Genomic DNA, 15,310 nt, shown 5'->3' with positions numbered 1-15,310 from the left:
CGCTCTACATTACAAAGGCCCTGTTAGAATGCAACTCTGGGTGGCACCAAGATCTGCAGAACTGCCATTTCCTCCTTTCTTTCCTCAAACCTCATCACAGAAGTCCAATGTGGACCTATGTCAGGGCTGCAAGCGAAGCCATCTGACTTTTTTCCCCATTAAAACTTTTTTTGAGAACTAAAATGTGCATAGACTGCATATAACATAAATGTTAGGTTTAATAATTACAGTGCTTCCAGCGTGCCCCTTTCTAGTTACAACCCTTTCTCTGACCCCTGGAGGTAATCACAATCCTGATTTTTTATTTCCTTGTTTTTTAAATATAGTTTTAAATATAGTTTTACCCTTTATATGTCAACAATAAACAACAGTTTAATTCTGCCTTTTGAACTTTAAATAAATGGAATCATATTATATGCATTATTATATGCATTATAAAATAATGTTGAGTACATTGACTTGCAATGGAATGTATTATTTTCACTCAACAAAATGTTTGTAAAATAATGTTGGTACATGTATAGCTGAGGTTGGTTCATTTCGATGCCTTAATGCTGCATGTCCAATAAGGTAACCATTAGACACATGTGGCTATTGAGTGCTTAGTGTAGCTAAGGAATGGAACTTTTCATCTTATTTATTTTAATTATTTTTAAATTTAAATTAAAAAAACTGATAATTCAGTTATTGGAAAACCTCTGAGTATGTTTGGAATAACTTGGGTATGCAATGCTACTTTTTCAACTATAAATTTTATGAAATATAAATAAATACAGAACAAGTTTTATGATGAAAATTTAGCAAACAAATTATGATTTCAAAGACAACATGGAAAAAGCAATGTAAACTCTATCATTAATCATTTTTATATTGATTACATAGAGTAATGATAATATTATGGATATTTTGAAAGCAGTATAAAAAGAATATAGAGGGAGTAGATGTGGCTCAAGTGATTGAGCGTCCACCTCCCAGAAGGGAGGGTCCTGGTGCCTCCTGAAAAAACAAAAACAAACAAACAAAAAAGCCCTCTTGTATTTGGGCCTCTGTTCTTGCCTTCTGTGCCCTGCTCTTGCTGTTTTTACCCTGCCACAGTCGCCATGCAAGTAAAACCTGGGCATTTATAATTTATAATGGGGAATTATAATCTGTAAACCAGCCTGCTTTATCACTTTTCAGCCTTCCTCTCTACCTGGGACCCATAATCTGTTATTTTCTCCCATTTCTCTTCCCTCTCTACCTTAATAAAGTACTGGCCTAACTCACTAAAAAACAAAACAAGGGAAGCAGATGTGGTCAACTGATAGCGCATCCATCTACCATAACGAGGGTCCAGGGTTCGATCCCCAAGGCCTCCTGACCCATGTGGTAAAATGGCCCATGCGCAGTGCTGTGGTGTGCACAGAGTGCTCTGCCATGCAAGGGCGCCCCTGCATAGAGGTGCCCTCATGCAAGGAGTGCACCCTGCAAGGAGAGCCACCCCACATGATAAAAGCACAGCTTGCCCAGGAGTGGCGCTGCACACAGGGAGAGGTGTCATCAGCAAGATGATGCAACAGCAAGAAAAAAGAGAAGCATTTTGCCAGTGCCACCAGATACAGCGAATGGACAGAGAGCAGACAATGGGGGAAGGGGAGAGAAATAAATAAAATAAATCTTAAAAAAAGAGAATGTATTTAATTGAATTAATCAATTGTATTAGTCAAGGTTCCCTAGGCAAACAGAATCAACAAAAGATATCTGTCAATAGTATGCAACTTTGTAACAGTCTCTCACGCATCGGTGGGGATGTACAAGTCCAGGTTCCGCAGGCAGGCTGCAACCAGGGACTGCAATGAAAGTCCATTGAAGGTTCTTGATGAGTTCTGGGAAACGTTGGCTGCCACCTGTAAGGAGCGCTGTGCCACACAGGGGTGTCCTCTGCATAGGGGAGCCCCACATGCAAGGAGTGCACCACGCAAGGAGAACCACCCTGTGCAAAAAAAGCACAGCCTGCCCAGGAGTGGCACCGCACACACGGAGAGCTGATGCAGCAAGATGACCCAACAAAAAGAGACACAGATTCCAAGTGCCACCTGATAAGAATGCGAGCGGACACAGAAGAGCACACAGCTAATGGACAAAGAGAGCAGACAATGGGGGGAGTGGGGGAAGAGAGAGAAATGAATAATAATTTTTTTTTTAATTTTAAAAAAGGGCGAAATTATAAAAAACAATTTACAAAAAGAAGAAATGAATGAAAGAACAAGCAGGATAAAATTAAGTGGGAAGCAGCTATTTGAAACATATGTCATAATCTTGACATGTCCGATATCTAGTTCTTGCAGGATGCTGGAAACAACGTGGAGGTAGATGAATATTTTTTCCAGGAAATAGATGATTTGGAGCTGGAGGATAATGAAGATAACCCAGATCATAATCCTGCCAACCCAGAGAGTGACTCGACTGACTGATAAACTGTCCCTATCTGCAGAGATGCTTGACTGCCACAGCATCTGTGGCTATGCTGACAGAGTTTTAATTTTCCTTTTGTTTTTCCAAGAAAAAATGATTTTCTTTTTGGGGGGTAGGGGTGGGGGTTGAACATGGGACCTTTTATGTGGGAAGCCAGAGTTCAACCACTGAGCCACATTGTCTCCCCTGAGTTGGTTTTTTCACTTTTTTTTTTTTCAGAAGCATACTCTTCTGATAACTTTCAACATTGAATTTAATAAACTGACTTTAAAATTTGAAAAAAAAAAAGAAATGAAGACTCTGGTAAATGTAACTACATGGGTAATTATAAATGCTAATACTGTTTTTTTATTTGTAACTCACCTTTTCACTTCTTCCAGGTTCTAAAATATAAATGCATAAAAAGTAATGATGCATTTATAACTTTGGTCACATAATGTATAAAGACAAAAACAACACAAAGGTGGGGGACAGAGAGGTACAAGAACATAGTTTGTGTATGCTATCAAAGTTGGTATTACATAAATGAGATTTTATAGATTAAAATGTTAAATTTAAGCCCATAGTAACCACAAAAAACATCTGAAAAATATTTCCAAAAGGAAATAAGGGACTCTAAATGGGTCACTACAAAAGAACAATTAAATACAAAAGTAGGCAGTAATGGAAGACTTGAGGGACAAAAATGTATGAGACTTAGAAAAATGAAAATAGCAAAATGACAGAAGAAAGACCTGCATTATCTGTAGTTACTTTAAATATGAATGAGTGAAATTCTCCAGTCAAAAGGCAGAGACTGGCAGAATGGGTAAAAAAAAGCTGGACCCAAGTATATGCTGCTTATAAGAGACTCACCTTAAATTCAAAGACAAATGAGGGTTGAAAAGTGAAGGATGGAAAAAAAAATCCACGTAACAGTAACTAAAAGAGAGCTGGTGTGTCTATACTAGTATCAGGTAAAATAGACTTTAAGGTAAAAGGGACAAAGAAGGACACTATATATTAATAAAAGGGTCAATTCATCATGAAGATATAACAATTTGAAACATATATGCACCTAACAGCGGAGACCAACAATATATGAGGCAAATATTGATAGATTTGAAGGGAGAAATAGAAGGTTCCACATTAATAGTAGGAGAATTCAATATAGCACTTTCAATAATGGATAGAACATCTAGACAGAAAATCAATAAGGAAATAAATAGACTTGAGTGATACTATAAACCAATGAACTCTAACAGACACATATATAAAGAACACTTCATGGAACAACAGCAGAATACATGTTCTTCTCAAGAGCATATGGATCCTTGTCTAGGATAGATCATTTGTTAGGTCACAAAACAAGTCTTAATAAATTTAAAAGATTGAAATCATGCAGAGTATCTACTCCAACCACAATGGAATAAACCTAGAGATCAATTGCAGAGAGGGAATTGGAAAATTCACAAATATGCAGAAATTAATATACTCTTAACCAATGGATCAAAGAAGAAATCACCAGGGAAATTAGGAAATCTCTTGAGACAAGTGAAAAGGAAAATACAACATACCCAAACTTATGAACTGCAATAAAGGCAGTATTCAGAGGGAAATTTATAGCTGTAAATGCTGGAAAAGTAGGCCAACTAAACCCAAACCGAGCAGAAGGAAGTAAATCGTGAACATGTGAATGGAGAGAAATGAAATAAAGAGTAGACAAATAACAGAAAGACTTAGTGAAGCCAAAGGTTGCTACTTTGAAAAAGAAGAGCAAAGTTGGAGGACTCCTACTTCCTGATATCAGAACTTAATACAAAGCTACAGTAATCAAAACGGTGTGGTACTGGCATAAGGACAGGCATATGACCAGTGGAAAAGAACTGAGATTTCAGAATTAAACCCTCACATCTATGAGTCATTGATTTTTTTTTAATTAAAAAATGAGAGAAAGGGAAAGTACACACCCAAGACATGGGTGCAGGTATGCTCCAGGCAAGAAACGCACAACATGGGGCCCCAGGGTAGACATTTTTAAGGCCTTTCCTCCTCCTCCTTTCCCATATTAAGGAGGAATTTCAGCTGTCTGCTGTCCAGATTGGTTGCCTTTCTACCATGGTGACTCATGGATTTTTGACAAGGATGCCAAGTTCACTCAATAGGGAAAGAATAGTCTCTTCAGTAAAAGGCTCTGGGATCACCGGAGATGCACTTGCAACAGAATGAAAGTGGACCTTTACACCATATAAAAAAATTAACTCAAAATATATCAAAGGCCTACATATAAGAACTAAAACCATAAAAGTCCTGGAAGAAACCGAGGAATATCTTGAGGACTTTGTGTTGGGTAATGGATTCTTAGACTTTATACTGAAAGCATGAGCAACAAAAGAAAAAAATAGATAATTTGGAATTAATGAAATTTATAAACTTTGGTGTATCAAAAGGCAAGTGAAAGGACAACTTCCAGAAAGGGAGAAAATATTTGGAAACCATATATCTGATAAGGGTTTACTATCCAGGATATATGAAAAAACCTTTTACAATGTAATAAGAAAAAGACAAATAACCAATTTTTAAAAAAGGACCAAGGACTTGAATAGACATTTCTCAGGACAAGATATACAAGTGGTCAAAAAGTACATGAAAAGAAGCTCAACATAATTATCCATTAGGGAAATGCAAATCAAAATCACAATGTACCACTTCACACCCACTAGAATGCCTATTTTTTTTTTAATGGAAAATAACAAGTTTTGGCAGAGATGCAGAGAAAGAGGAATGCTTGAGCATTGTTGGTGGGAATGTAAAATAGTGCTGTCTCTGTGGAAAACAGTTTGGCGGTTCCTCAGAAAATTAAGTATAAAATTTCCATATGACCTGGCAATCCCATTTCTAGGTATATACCCCAAAGAAATGAAAGCAGGAACTTGGAAAGAATCTGTACACTGATGTTCATAGCTGCATTAATCACAAGAGCCAAAAGGCGAAAGCAGTCCAAGCACTCATCAGTGGATGAATAGCTAAACAAAATATGTTAACAATATACAATGGAAGGTGAAGAAGGTCAACCACCACACCAGGGAGCCAAGAGTGCCTACAACTGAAAGCAGAATTGCATCCAGCATCCATGTGGAATCTAAGCCCCCTCTTGATATAGATGTGGAGTGGACACAACCATTCCAAGGTCCACAGGATGAAGGAATAGAGTATGGATTAGAGTGGACTTACTGATATTCTATTCATGAACTATTGTGATTAGTAATTGAAGAAATGTGGCACTGGTGTGGAGAAAGTGGCCATGGTGGCTGCTGGGGGTAGGGAGTGGGAAGAAGAGATGTGATGTGGGGGCATTTTCGGGATTTGGAGTTGTCCTGGGTGGTGCTGCAGGAACAGTTACTGTACATTGTATGTCCTCCCATGGCCCACTGGATGGACTGTGGGAGAGTGTGGGCTATCATGTGGACCATTGACCATGAGGTGCAGCGGTGCTCAGAGATGTATTCACCAAGTGCAATAAATGTCTCATGATGATGGAGGAGGTTATTGTTATGGGGGGAAGAGTGAGGGGAGGAGGTGGGGGGGATAGGGGGACCTCATATTTTTTTAATGTAACATTAAAAAAATAAATAGACAAAAAAATGTAAACAAAAACAACCATACAATGGAATGTTATCCACCCATAAAAACAAAAGATGTTCCGATACATGCTACACCATGAATGAACCTTGAAGGCATTATGCTGAGTGAAATAAGCCAGACACAAAAGGACATATATTGTATGGTCTCATTGACATGAAATAACTATAGTATGCAAATTCATAGTGATAGAAGTGGATTTCAGGGTACAAGGGGTAGGCATGGAGGTGGAGAACCGGGACTTAATGCTTAATGGGTACAAAGGTTCTATATGGGATGATGGAGAAGTTTTGGTAATGGATGGTCGTGATAGTATAGCACATTATGAATACAATCAACACCACTGAATTGTGTATTTGAATGTGAGTAAAACAGGAAATGTTATGTTGTATATATGCTATGGCAATAAAGATGAAAATAAAATATAATTTAAAGATATTTAAACTCATAATTATGAGAATACTGATTCAGATGGCATCACTTTTATTAACCCATCAGGTCAGGAAAAGGATGGAGACTATAAAGTGGTGGAAGAGTGGGGAAATGAATGTTGCCATGTCCTGGTGATTGGAGTGTGTGTTGGTACATTTTTTTGGAGAGCAACTAAAATTTTATATTTACATAGTCTTCACCCAACAATTTCATTCCCGGGTGTCTATTCTCCAGAAACACTTGCCCATGTTCACAAAGAAGTACGTAAAGGATGTTCATTGCAGCAATGCACATCATAAGGCTACTGGACACACTCTAAACATCCGTCAATATGGTAATCATTAAATAAACTGTGATACAGCAATACTATGGAATACTATGCAGGAATTTAAATGAATGGGGTAACTCTCTGTAGACTGGAAAGGAAAGAAATCTAAGACATCAGGAAGTGAAAGAATCAAGTTGCCGGATGGTACAGTTTATATAGGGAAGAGAAAAAACTGCATAATGAACCTATTGTAAATATGTATGTAGGCAAATGCATGAAAGAAAGTCTGGAAAGACATAAACCAAACTCAGAGTAACAGTATTTCAGGGGTGGGGGATTAAGAGCCGAGGAGGATTTTTACTATATCTGTTATTTCATTTGTATACATTGAGAATATAATAATCTATTACTCGTATAATGAAAAACAAATTTAAATGGCCTCTTTCTTATTTTGAAGATGGTCTACCATATATATTTGTAAAATAACCATTAAGTTGCAATCAGTAGAGGTCGAATTTGGATATAGAGGAGGGAAAATACCTTTTCTCAGAGGTATGGACCTCAAAACTCTGGACCAAGAAAGGTCTTACAATGCAATTAGTTTTCTGTAGTCACATTTGGAGAGAATATACTCACAGTTTCTTAGCCCAACGATATCCCTTCCATATATTTTCATCAATGTAAGAAATAGAGTTTCATTGGAAATTTCTGTGAAGAAACACATTTCATATCCTTGAATAAGTAGGAAAAGAATGAAAAGACTAAGTGTAAAGAATCATGGCAATCTCATGGGAAATAATTTAAAAGCAGAAAACACCAGCTTTCCAATTTCTACAGTGGTCAGCTTCCAAATTTGCACAATTAATAAAGAAATACTATGGGATCAATAGCACAAATGATAGGGCCATCTCCTCAGAAACGTTACTTACTATTAGTCCAATTTCTTCTCCTTTGTCATTATAAACAAATAAGTATAAAGAAGCCACATGCCAGGAAACACCAAAATTTTGGCTAAGTGCCCTCTGCTCACACCTTTCCAGGTATCAGGATGGCAAGGGCAATTAGAAATTGGAGAGATTATGTATTGATGCCTAAAGATCTCTTAGACATATTGCTCAGAGAAAGTGCAAATCACTGAGCAAGGAGTCTAGTATTACCTAATTAGGGGGAAAAGTACATAAGAATACATATACGTATGTCAATGCAAAGGAAAGAGATCTGTAGGAAGGACACACAGAAAATGGTAACATGAGTCATCTTACGTGTGGTATGGAGGAAGGCAGGAATGGGAAGAAGGGGCAGAGGAACTTTCACTTTCACTTATCCCACGTACTTGTGACTTTTTTTTTAATGCAGTGGGACTATATCTATGAATGACACATGTCGAAGAGATGTTTAAATGCCCGAGGTTCAGTTGTGACCACTAACTCCATGGAGGACTTTGAATCTTTACCTTTAGCTCTGTTCTCTTCCTTCAGCAACAACTTATCTGAGTTTATAAAATCAAAGAGGTGACACACTGTTTTTCGGGATGCCGGAAATAAGTCATGTTATATGTTATATATATTTGGTTTGCAAGTTCACAACTATTATACACTTATCGTTTATGTATGTTTATGTGTGAGTGATGTATTTCAATAAATTTTTAAAAAAAAAGAAAGAAAGAAGTCAAAACAGACACTTGTCTGCCCATCTGCCCAGTGGACCCTTGCACTCAATCAGGAGCCTTCTTGTTGCTTTATGCTCGCATATAAAAGAAGCCTAAAGCTGAACTCATGTCCCTCAAGCTGGCTCTGCTTCCTGACAGCTATATTTCCATCTGCTGATTCACGATCATTCTCCTAATTATCCACTGGAGTCATATTTGTTCTGTTTTGTTTTGTTTCATAGTTGGTTTTTCTTCTTCCTGTTTACCCTGTCCGCAACTCCTAGAGTTAATCACCAAACCCTGTCCATTCTCCCTTTACAGTTTCTTTTCATTCCTACCACAACCACTTTGATTCAACTCATTCTCATTTATCCTTAGCTTTTGCTAGAACTTTCTACTTGGTCTCCCCAAATCAAGATTTCTTCTCTCTAGATTGTTCTACATATCGATTTAAAAATAATCTTCCTATTTTAATAATTTCTCCTACATGAAAACATTCAATAGCTCTATATCTTGTAGCATAACTTTCAAACCCCTATAGCTGATACTCAATATTTTTCATAATCTTATCTTTCATTGCTTCCTACCCCAACTCTGCAGCCAGAGTAGTCTTCTAAATTCTGATCATCCCTTCAGCCTTCGCCTAGTTATACTCCCTATTTTTCTGTTTACCAAATCTTAGCCCCTCTTTAAGCCCAAGCTAAGGTTTTCCCTTGTACATGCAGGATTTTTTTACCTGCACACCATGGCGATTACAGATTTTGGTGAATTACAGCATCTATGGTCTGCATCTATTTTAGTATATCACTTCCCTTTTTATGCCTATTCCCTTTCTTCTCACCTATCATTGTCAGTTCCTGAGACAATGTCTTATGCTTCTGTGGCTCCCGCAGTACCTAGCGCTAGGTTGGGCACTAACAGGTGCTATATATAGAAAGTCAGGGACAAAGACAAGCATTACTGAGTGATCGAATATTAATAATAGCTAACATTCACATTTATGTAAGGTATATGATGTATTACATGTATTAACTCATTTAAATCATGCCACAATCCTATGAGATAGTAACTACTATAATCTCAATTTTGCAGCTAAGGAAACTGCATCACAGGGTTCAATAACTTGCCCAGGGTTACAAAGCTGATAAATGAGAGAGCTGGGTACAAACCCAGGCAGCCTGACTTCAGAATTTCTGCTCTTAACCACTTTGTTGTATCATCAGCAATGAGGTGGGGAAAGGGACATGCTTCTGTAAGAGGATGGAGCAAAAAGGGGAGTAGAGCAGAGATTAAGGCATGAAATGGGATGCTAAAAATTATGGGTAAGGAAAAGAATAAAGGCAATCACAACTGCAGAACTGGACAAAGGGGCACAATAATAAGAAGGAGAGTTGCAAAGAAAAGATAGAAATAGACAGTTAAGCCGATGTCGGTTGGGGAGATGAAGCAGGCCCAAGAAGACCTTGAAGAGGCTGCTATGTCTGCTTAAGAGGCAGAGTGTGGAGGCCAGAAGAAGAAAGGCAATTCTTACAAGATGGTGAAGGTGCCGTTGTAGGTGCTGGGCTCTAGCACAGGGACTCTGTGGAGCCTCTGCTGCAGGCTCAAGCCAGCACAGGCCAGCGTCTCATCTTTGCAGATACAGAGCTTACATATGTTGACGGTCGTGGTGACATTCTGTCCATGTTGCACAGTTAAACCCATATACTCCTTTTCTGGGCTGGGAGACTGTTGCTGATGCGCAGTTAAACACATCTGTGTCTGTTCTGGAGGGTAATTTGCAGTGACAGTCTCTTCCTGTTGCATAGGTAAACCTGCCCATACCTGTTCTGGAGGGTAATCTGTAGCAAAAGTCTGTTCCTGATGTGTAGGTAAACCTGTCCATGCCTGTTCAAGGGGGGGAGGCATAATTTGTAGAATGCACCGATGAATATAGTGTAGATGGAGGGACAACACCTGCTTCAGATGACCTTGGGTGCTGAGTGATGGAATGCTCTATATCCAAAGGTTGAACTATAGTCAGGTCCGGATGCAGAGCCTGAACCTGGTTTGGAGGAGGAAGTTCTACCCCAGGCAGGGAATAGGAATGTTCAACCTCCATTATGGGTTCTGGAGTTATGGTGACCTCCAGGTCCTTTGGTTTAAGTGTGACACTGGGCAAGTTTGGATTTGAATGCTGAACTTGATCCTGCTTGGTTGGAGGAGGTTCAACCTCTGTATTGGGTTCCAGAATTATGGTAAGTTCCAGATCCACAGGTTTAACTGTGACTGCAGTCAGGTTTGGATTCTGAACCTGAATCTGGTCTGAAGGTGGAAGTCACCTGAAGGTGTGTTGGAGGAGCTGTAGTCTTCTGCAGGGCAGTAGAATCTTCAATTTCTGTAGTAGATTCTGGATTTATGGTAAGCTTCAGATCTGAAGGCTGAACTGTGACACTGGGACAAGCTTGATTGCTGAGCTTGCACCTTACTTGTAGGCAGAACTGTCTGCTCCTGAAAAACTGGAGGTTGCGTTTCTGCCTCCTTAGAAAGTCCTGGAGGCTGAGTTTGCGACTCCTGCTTGGTTGGAGAAGGTGCAGTCTCCATAGTGGGTTCTGGAGTTACAGGAAGCTCCACGTCAACAGGTTTAACTGTGACTTCTGTCAGGTTTGCATGGGGAGCCTGAACCTGTTCTGAAGGTGGAGGGGTCAGCTCAGGGGGCTTTGGAGAAGAAACTGTAGTTTTGTGCAGGGTTGTAGAATATTCAACTGCCTTACTGGTCTCTGGAGTTATGGAAAGCTCCAGATCCACAGGTCTCAGTGTGGCTTCTGTCAGGTTTGGATGCTGAGCTTGAACCTGATCTGAAGGTGGAGGAGTCATCTCAGGAAGCTCTGAAAAAGGAGCTTTAGTTTTGTGTGGATCTGTAGAGTATCCAACCTCCTTAGTGGGTTCTGAAGTTCTAACGTCCCAAGAGGATATGCAGGAGGTGCTAGGATTACCTGCTGAAACAAAGAAGATTCCACAACCTCTGGAAACTCTGAAGTCTGAGCTGGGGTCTCCTGCTGAGTTGGAGAAGATACCACCTCCTTAGAAGGCTCTGCAAGCTGAGCTGAGATCAACTGTTGGACAGGAAATGGTTCCTCTTTCTCATTGGGCTCTGGAAGGTGACCTGGGGCCTCTGCAGACTGGAGAAGGTTCTACTTCCTTAGGGGGCTTTGGAAATGGAGCCGAGGGTTTCTGCTGGCCCAGAGGAGGTTCATTCTCCTTCGGGGGTTCTGGAGTCTGAGCAGGGGCAACTTGCTGAACTGGAGAAAATTCAATTTCTTTAGGGGCTCGGGAATTATGGTAGGCTCCAGATCCACAGGTTTAACTGTGAATGGATGCTGAGCCTCATCCTGACTTTGAGGTGAAATTGTCACCGCTTGATGCACTGGATGTTAAGCTATACTGTTTGTAGCAGGCTCTGGAAACTGAACTGGAGACTCCTGCTGGACTGGAGAAGGTCCAGTCTCTATAGAATTTTCTGTAGGCAAAGATAGAGACTCCTGCTGGGTTGCAGAATGTTTCACCTCCTCAGCAGGCTCTGGAGGAACAGCTGGAGTCACATATTGAACTGGAGAAGGCCCACCTTCCTCAGTAGGCTCTGGAGTTATTGTAACCTGCAGATCCACAGGTTCAAGGGTGACACTGGGTAAGTTTGAATGTTGAGCTTCATCCTGACCAGGAGGCTGAAGAGTCACCACCTGATCTTTTTGTGGCTCTGGGGGTTGATCCTGAGACTCCTGATGGACCTGCTGAGTTGGGGAAGGTGCTATCTCCTTAGGGGACTCCAGAGACTGAGGCAGTACTACCTGCTGGACTAGAGATGGTTCAAACTCCTCAGGGGGCTCTGGAGACTGAGCTGGTGTTATGGTAAGTTGCAGATCCACCGGTTTAACTGTGACATTGGGGAATACTGGATGCTGAGCTTGAATGTGACCTGGAGGTAAAATTTCCATCTCATGAGGCTCTGGAGGTTGAGCTGGAGTCTCAACCTGGGCTGGGGAAATTTCAACCTCAGTGGGCTCTGGAGTATAAAAGTAAGACTCCTGCTGGATTGGAGATGGTTCAACTTCCTTAAGGGGTGTTGGAGGCTAAGCCTGAGACTCCTGTTGGTTTGGAAAATGTTATTCTCCCTTAGTGGGCTTCAGAGGTGAGGTATGAGCCTCTTGACAGGCAAAAATTCACCTTCCTTGAGGGGAACGGGGGCTGAGCTGGTGTCACCTGTTGTACTGTAGATGGTTCTACTGTCTCAGGGGGCTCTGGAGGGTAACCTGGGGCCACTTGTTGTACTGGAGAAGGTTCACTCTCCTTAGGAGGCTCTGGTGGCTGAGCTGGGACTTCCTGCTGGGTCATAGGTGGTACAACCTGTGTAGTGGCATCAGAGCCACAGGCTTAACTATAACATTGGACAATTTTACATGCTGAGGCTGATGCAGACCTGGAGGGTAAACTGTCATCTCATGATGCAGTCCGGGGTGAGTTGCAACCTCATTAGGGGCCACTGGTGGCTGAACTGGGGACTCTGGCTGGCCTGGAGAAGCTCTGAGCTATTCATTGGGTTTTATAGGCTGAATTGTGGAATCCTGCTGGATTGTGGATATTCAGCTTCTGCAGGAGGTTCTGGAGGCTGAGCTGGAGCCTCCTGCTGCATTAGTGATAGCTCCAATTCCCCTGCAGGCTCTGAAAGCTGAACTGACTCCTCCTGTTGATCTGGAGAGGGTTTATCCTCCTTAGGAGGCTCTGGAGGGTGAGTTGGAAGCTTTAGTGGTAGACCTAGGGCCTCCTGCGGGGTTGTAGAAGAAATCTCCTCAGAGTTATCCGCAGGGTGAGCAGGGACCTCCTGCTGGCCTTTGGAAGGTCCACCTTCTTCTGAATGCTCTAGAGGTTGAGGTGGGCCTTCCTGTAGGATTGGAGAAGGTTCAGCTTCTTCAGGGGGTGTTGGTAGTTGACCCGGGGTCTCCTGCTGGCTTAGAGAAGGTTCAGCCTCTTTAGTGGGCTCTGGAGTTATGGTAACCTGTAGATCCCCAGTTCCAAGTGTATCACTTGGCAAGTTTGAGTAATGAGCTGGACCCTGACCTGGAGCTGGTGTTTGAGTTATAACCCCCATAAGGGGTTCTGGACCTGTACTCTCCTGTTTGAGTGGAGAAGGTTCAACTTCTTCAGGTAGCTGCAGAGACTGAGCTGAGTCCTCTTGCTGACCTGGAGCAGTTTCAAACTGTTCAGCAGGCTCCAGAGGCTGAGCTGATGCTTCCTGCTCTACTGGAGAAGATTCCACCTGTTCAGATGGCTCTGATTGTTGAGCTGGGCTTCTTTTTGGGTTGGAGAAGGTCCATTTCCTCAGAGGGCTCTGGAAGTTGAGCTGGGCCTTCTTGCTGGCCTGGAGAAAGTTCACGTCATAAACGAGCTCTGGATGCTGAGCTGGGACCTCCTGCTCTGTTAAACTTCCAGCACTAGTGGCTTCTGGAGTTATGGTAAGCTCTAGATCTACAGGTTTAAGTGTGACACTGGGAAAGTTTGAAAAATGAGCTTCATCCATATCTGGATGTTTAACAGTCACCACAAGATTCCCTGGTAGTTGATGTACAGCCTCCTTTTCAGGCTCTGGAGGCTGAGCTCAGGCCTCTGGCCAGAATGGAGGAGGTTCAGCCTCCTCAGGGGCCTCCAAGGGCTGTGCTGGGGCATCCAGCTGGACTGGAGGAAGTTCAGCCTCCTCAGGGGCCTCCAAGGGCTGTGCTGTGGCATCCAGCTGGACTGGAGGAGGTTCAGGCTCCCTATAGGCTTCCAAGGGCTGTGCTGGGGCATCCAGCTGGACTGGAGGAGGTTCAGCCTCCTCATGGGCCTCCAAGGCTGTGCTGGGACATCCAGCTGGACTGGAGTAGGTTCAGGCTCCCTATGGGCTTCTAAGGGCTGTGCTAGGTTCTCTGGCTGGCCTGCAGTAGGTTCAGCCCCTCCAGGGGTGTCTGAGGGCTGGGCTGGGTTCTCCTTCTGGGCTGGAGTTGGTTCTATTTTCTCAGGGGGCTCTGGATGCTGAGCTGGGGCTTCCTGTTGGGTTTGAGATTGTTCTAGCTCCTCAGCAGGCTCTGGATGCTGAGTTAGGATTTCCCACTCATGTGGGGAAAGTTCAGCCTTTCAGGGGACTCCGAAAGCTCATCTAAGTTCTCTAGGAAGTCCAGAGGTAGGCTGTCTGGAGGAATAGCTAGGGCCTGATTCTGAATGCAGTCTAGCATTGGATCTGCCTCTAGGAGCTTTTGATGGTGAGTTAGGTTATCATTCAGATCCAGAAGTGGAAGAGCAAACTGATCAGGCCCTGGGGGCAGCTCTAGAGCTGAATCTGTGTCCAAGAGTGGAACCAAAGGCTCAGTGAACTGCTGAGGTCGGGCCAACATAGGGGCCAGAGCCGAGGATCCCAAGTAGTCAAAGTCTCCTGGCTTAGGTGGGGGTGTAATCACACGGGGTGGTTCAGGTGGGAGACTGGGGGAGGGTGTAGACCCGGGCTCAGTGGGCCCTGGAGGGTGGGAGGTCACCTGACTTGGGTCCAGGGAGGACCCAGAGCCTGAGCTGCCCGGACCAGGAGCCGCAGCGGATGCAGCGTGAGGAGCTGTGGGGCCCAGAGGCGCAGCCGGGACATGACATGCGGAGGCTCAGGGCTGCAGCGACCCATGCCAGTGGGGCCCCGGCGCCGCGCTCAGAGCGGGGAGTCGAACCATTACCGCAGCCTGTGAGGTGCGCGCACCTTAGTAACCACGTGCCCCTCCCCCACCTCGGACTCACCCTTTATGACACCTTTGTCACGCCAGCTTTATTTAGCTCGGGCTGTGGTCCGCTCCACACCAGCGTGAGCCCTTGTCCTAGAAGCACTATGGCTTAAGGAT

General features: G+C 42.8%; 1 pseudogene; it reads right to left on the bottom strand.

Moving 5' to 3' along the window:
- Window positions 1-10,124, bottom strand: part of LOC105746791 (leucine-rich repeat-containing protein 37A3-like) — a 49,757-nt pseudogene extending 39,633 nt beyond the window's left edge.
- Window positions 10,125-15,310: the final 5,186 nt, after the last annotated feature.

This window comes from Dasypus novemcinctus, chromosome 21, assembly GCF_030445035.2.
Source record: "Dasypus novemcinctus isolate mDasNov1 chromosome 21, mDasNov1.1.hap2, whole genome shotgun sequence".
NCBI lineage: Eukaryota > Metazoa > Chordata > Mammalia > Cingulata > Dasypodidae > Dasypus > Dasypus novemcinctus.
This window is presented reverse-complemented; position numbering and strand designations above follow the sequence as displayed.